Source organism: Solanum pennellii, chromosome 11, assembly GCF_001406875.1.
Source record: "Solanum pennellii chromosome 11, SPENNV200".
In the NCBI taxonomy this organism is placed as follows: domain Eukaryota; kingdom Viridiplantae; phylum Streptophyta; class Magnoliopsida; order Solanales; family Solanaceae; genus Solanum; species Solanum pennellii.
In genome coordinates this window covers 53,417,520-53,423,574 of record NC_028647.1, presented here as the reverse complement: position 1 = coordinate 53,423,574, position 6,055 = coordinate 53,417,520, and the positions used below count along the sequence as shown (strand labels likewise).

At 32.4% G+C, this 6,055-nt stretch overlaps 1 pseudogene; it reads right to left on the bottom strand.

Annotated features, from left to right (window-relative positions):
• Positions 1-4,239: 4,239 nt before the first annotated feature.
• LOC107003939 lies at positions 4,240-5,044 on the bottom strand (annotated as a pseudogene).
• Positions 5,045-6,055: the final 1,011 nt, after the last annotated feature.

The window sequence follows — 6,055 nt, the reverse complement described above, 5'->3', positions numbered from 1 at the left end:
CATAATCGGTTAGCCATTCTGATTCAAATGTGATGCAAAAGAAATTGGGAATTCATGTTACTCTGTGTTTCAAGAAATAAAACATTTTTCAAAAATTCTCTTGTGTTGCTTGTTTTCATGATAAAATGATCATTATACCATCTAAGGTTGAGATTGTATCCCTTAAAATTATTTGGAACCTATGAAAAGGTGAATATGGCCCGTTCACCTGTCATGTGGACCGTTTTATAATTATTATTATTGTAACCTTTCACTTCCATAACCTCTTCATTATCATGTTAATGTCATGTTTATGATGAACCTTTTGTATGACTCTATGTTACACTATAAAAGAGGCATAAGGGTTCATATTGTACACACTTGAAGATTTGGTGAATACTTTGAAGAGCTGGAATAATAAGAAAAGCTCTCATCTTTTCTTTCCCTATTTGTATTGCTTTCATCTTCGATATTTCTTGTCTTATTTGCTTTAGTTTTACAACATTTGTTCATTTTTTATATTTTCACCCCTTATTTTTATTTATTTATTTCACAAATAAAATCGATGCGTAATTAGCAATATATTTTATGTCTCATAAAATTATCCATTAAAATTAGTTATTACTCATGTCTCTTCATCTTACTTGTAACTTCTAATATTAAATATTATTCACAACTATTGTATTTTAATTTTTGATACTTCTTAATAATATTTAATTAATGTTTAAAATATTATAATAAACAAATATAATAATAAAGACATAATGTATCCAAGAATAGCTACTAGATTAAGCACTTTTAGTTCTTACCCACAGAGATAGTGAGCTAGCAAACGTGAGAACTTTGTTTAGCAAGGATGGAGCTTATGTCCATACCGGATACTATTGTTTTGTAACATTTACTTGGTAAATAAAATGTTCACTTACCAAAAAATTAAAAGACATAATAAAAAAATTAATTTTGTTTTTACGAAATTAAAGTTTCTATAGAAAATTAGTACTCCTACAAAAGATACGGGAAGTTAAAACATATAAATATTTAAAATGTAAATACAATTTTATTGTTATTTTAACATATTACCTGTTATTCCATTTACTTCACCACGATGAATATTTTCTTCCACTATATATATATACAAAAAATACATTATATTTTATATGTTCAAAAAAAAAAAAGAAAAAAACGTATGATATTGCAGATGAATAGGAATATTAATATTAGTTGTATATTCGATGCCAACCTAAATATAAATATTACATATTATTATCTTATAAATATTATCCTCATTAAATAGATACTAAATTGATAAGATTTATCATGTATCATCATTTCAAATGAAAAGTTAATGATATTCTCAAATAATATAATCATATAAATATCCCAAAAAAAAGCATCCTAACACAAATCTATTAATCCTCACGCAAAGCGCGGACATGTTCCCTAGTTAGCAAATAATGATGAAGACCCTCTTTGGAATATAAGATCAATGAAAACTCACCAAGAGTTTCTTATAGTACAAATACTATATAAACTCCATAATTTTTTCTTGATTGCCTTCATGGAATATTTTCAGGATTTCAATACATATTCATAAATAAAAGAGACTAAACATGAAATATGCCAAATTCGACCCTAATGAGAAGATATGGTTTTTTTCTATTGATGATTATTTAGATGTAGAAATCATTATGAATCCTAACCAACAAGTCACCTTAAATCTAGACACTTGGAAATAACTATACAAAACTCTTGTTGTCACGATTCAACCTACCGGACCGTGCGGGCAACACCTAAGTAGGAGAATCCTCATATCCAAAAAGTTTAAACATGAGAAAAATTTAAGATAATAAAAAAAAATTGTCAAACCATGACTTTGTAAATACCCTTTTTACAAATATTTCTGTTTTAGCTTGTAAAGTACTTTGATAATTCACATGGTTCTATTGTAGACAGGTACAAAAACTATTAAGAGTACAACGAGACATAATAAATAAAAGACAGCTCCCATCATGCGGAAGGAAGAATAGAAGCTGCAGGAGACTTTCTTCGTCAGCACCTAATGAAACGTTACCAATCCTGCATCCAAACTATATCAAAAGACATAGCAAGAGTAGCATCAATACAAACACACCTACTAGTAGACATCATCAGTCAACTCCACACCCACCCATAATATACGAACCCAACTAGTAAAAATCATGCATTTAATCACTCGCTTCTCCACCCTTGTCCTCTCTTAGAACACATGTGGTTTTACACCAATGCTCGGAATACTAATCATTTTCCTTCCCCACAGCTAACACTTCCGATTTTATTAGATCATAGGCTAAACATGCTAACCCCGTCGAATATTCCCAAGTACTACCACCTTCCTTTCATACCAGTCGATCGTGCCATACCCCTAAATTCTCGTCAATTTTCCTAACCAAGTCCATGTGGTTTCATTACCTCAGGCTCTAACCTTAGCCCACTCCTTCTTGGTACTTACCAAAACAAATGCCCCTCGCTTTTCGAGAAAAGGGTCAAATGCCCCCTCAAGATTTAGCTATATTTCCAACTACACACTTAATCTTTGTGGTGTTCATATTACCCCCCCTAAACATTTTTTTATGTTAGTTCACCCTCATACTCTGATGTGTCCACATACGTGAACTCACCTCTGTGAGGCATATAAGAACGTAATAAAATGTCCATGTGGAGTCCAAATAAGCATCCCAATGGTAACTTTACTCTTTATTTAACCATACATTTTTTTTATTCTTTTCCAAATTGATTTATCTCCATCTCTTTTGTTATTGAACAAAAGTTATCTTCTTTGTTTTTCATCCACCATTTTCTCTTATTAACAAAAGTTGTCTTATCTTCTTCAACTAAGATTGAATTTAGGGTTTGCAATTTTCTCGAATTTCAAGTTGATTTTTTCCCCAATTGGACATCTTGACTTTCTTCCGTCTTGTGTTATTAGGGTTAGTAATGTCAAACGTGAAATTGAATAAGCTATGCATGAAAGAATAAGATCTGATACTCAAAACCATAGTATGATGCAACCATGGAAGTTTTTTGCATATGCAGACTTCTTGGTCGAAGTTGAATCTTGGAAGACGATTTTGGTCTTTCCCCTACTATGGTGTATGTGACTTTTTTTTTCAATTGTTTGATGTTGTTGGGTTTAACTGATGTGAATGTTAATAACGTTAATATATTGCTTTTATTTTTTACAGTCAAATCATTTGTAATTTTTTTTATGGAGAGATAGAGAAGAAAAAGATCCAAGATTCCAATTTATCCTTCCAAAATTGGTGAACAAAATCAAAAAGTTGGAAGATGAAGTTTGGAAGAGACGGATTCAAATCAATGAGCAACAAGTCCTGATTTATAATTTGATAGTTGAGAAGAAGTTCAAATGAAGAAGTTTGAAATGGTGTACGTTTGATTGGAAAGTCATTTTTTATGTTTTGATTTGTATTGTTTCCTTGTTCATCAATAACATATTTCAATGTAGGGTTCATTCAAGTATTGAACTAATTGAATTTCCATAACGTATGTGAGTAGTGAGTGGTGAAAGGAGTTCAGACTCTCTTTTTGATTGCCATATGTAGTATGAGAAATTTTGTTTATCAATATCATGAATCTTTTCGAATGTAAAAACAGGCCTTTAATAGACATAACACCATTTGTAAGAGTGTCTATATTAGTGTCTGTACTACAAGAAATAAGGATAAACATAATACAACTTGTAAGAGAAGAGGCCTTTAATATACATAATCGATTGTAAAATAGACCTCACATAAGGTCAAATTACAATCAAAAACCAAAAATCAAAAACCAAAACCAAAAACAGAATTTGATGTTCAATACTAATACATCATCATTCAAAATGGAAAATGTTTTCATGCCTACTTAAGGCAGTACTGCAATATCATTACTTCCTACATTGGATTGTTTGAACTACTTCCTCTTGATTTTCTTTGTTCCTCTCTTATTTCTTGAACTTTTCTTTTTGAGATTGCTACTTTTCCATTCCATTTCAACTTGGGTGCAATACTTGGTTAGTAACCAATATCACCAGTAACATCAGCATATTTTGTTACCTTTTTTTGTACCAGTAGAGAAGATCTTACAACTTGACACCCCAGGCGGTATTCAAAGTATGAAATAATTTCTGAGTGAGTTTGTAGTTAATCATTAAACATAGTGTAATTGAATCAATAAAAAAACTTATTTTAAGAGCTTTCAAACCATTTTAAGCTTGAAACAGATTCATTCTAATGACTTCTTGCCTTTTATATGAGGTTGTGTTTCCCCAAACCCTTTCTCTTCTTTTGTTACTATTATCAGGTGATGGACATGTAGGAGGTGCACTAGGTGCTCAGGTAGTCTTCCTCTTGCACTCTTTGCAGGTGATGCAGATGCATTAGGTGCACTAGGTGTGGCAGGTGGTCTTCCTCTTACCCCTTTTGTAGGTGATGCAAATGCACTAGGTGTTGTAGGTGGTCTTCCTCTTGAACTCTTTGCTGATCTTGGAGTTGCACTAGGTGCTGCAGCAGATGGTCTTCCTCTTGACCTCTTTGAAGGTCCTGGATAAACACTAGGTGCTGCAGCAGATGGTCTTCCTCTTGACCTCTTTGAATGTCCTGGAGATACACAAGGTGTTGCAGGTGGTCTTCCTCTTGACCTCTTTGTAGAATACTTACCTTTTGTTTGTGCTTTTTATAAATATAGTAAAAAATATATGTAGTTATTACATATGAGATTCATACACATACCAAATTAAAGTGAAAGATGTTACCTTTGGTCTGCCTAAACATGAAGTTTTGCCCTTTCTCTTATCTGTATTTGATGGTTCTTCCCTTGCTGATGACTCAACCCTTTGTGGACTTCCTCTCTTGTTGTGGCGTCTAACATTACAGTTACTACATGTTATGGAATTTCTAGTCGTAGGTAGCTTTCCAGATTTGTTATTCTCACCAACTTCCTTCTTTCTAAGTTTACCTGGCCTGCCAGGCATGATTTTTATTTCTGGTGGTAAAACTGTGGGGTTAGTAGATTCAGGACATATCTCCATATTTGAAAGGTTGAAGGTCATTGACATAAGTTCTCAAGTAAGTTTCCTTACTATATAAGTTGTCAATGTAGTCAAGGGGTTCACATTTCTTAAAGTAAATGGCAACCACAATATGTGCATATGGTACGCCTTTTAAATTCCATGTCGTACAACTACAAATCCACCTACCAAGATCCAAATCGTGTTGAAATTGTCCTTCTCTCACTTCAAACGCATCAACTCCATTAAATTCAATATTATAATTCATTGACCGATAAATATTCTCCTGTAGTGCCTTTAAACACATTAGAGCAAAATGACACATCCAAGTATTTGTATACTCTCTTAGCTTGGCTATTCTGGTAATCATCTTTACTCTTATCTCTTCAAGCATAGTAATAATTGTCTTGTGTCTAGGTGCCAAGATCCATGAATTAAAGCACTCAGACATATTATTGTCTACAGAATCACATTTTACTTTAGTATTAAAGTAAACCTTACACCAGAACTCTATGTTGTAGTACATAAGATCAATCATCATTTATTCTGGACCAAGAAACTTCATCTTTGCAACATTTTTCCTCAATTGTATTCAAAGGTACTCTTTGCAATAGACCAAACTATTGTCTTCTTTGGATATCTCTCTAGTTCTTAGCCTTGTTAGCTAAGATGTGTCTAGCACACATATTATGTTCAGCAACAGGTAAAATATTTTGAATTTCTCCTATTAATCCTTGTAATAGATCTAGATATGTTATAATGGCAAATTCATGAAAATTGATAAAGACAAATACAAAAAAAAATAGTACATATACCTTTTGCATATCTGTAATCAGGGTGAGATTTTTACCATCTCTTAGTCCTAGATCTTTCTTCAACAACATTTTTTTTCATACTCAACTACTGCCCAAGAAAGTGGCAGCATCTGGTTATTACCAACTTTAGCCACAACAACTAACAATTGTCCTCTACAAACTCCTTTAAGAAACAACCATCTAAACCTATGAACTTTATACAATTTTGGAATGTCTT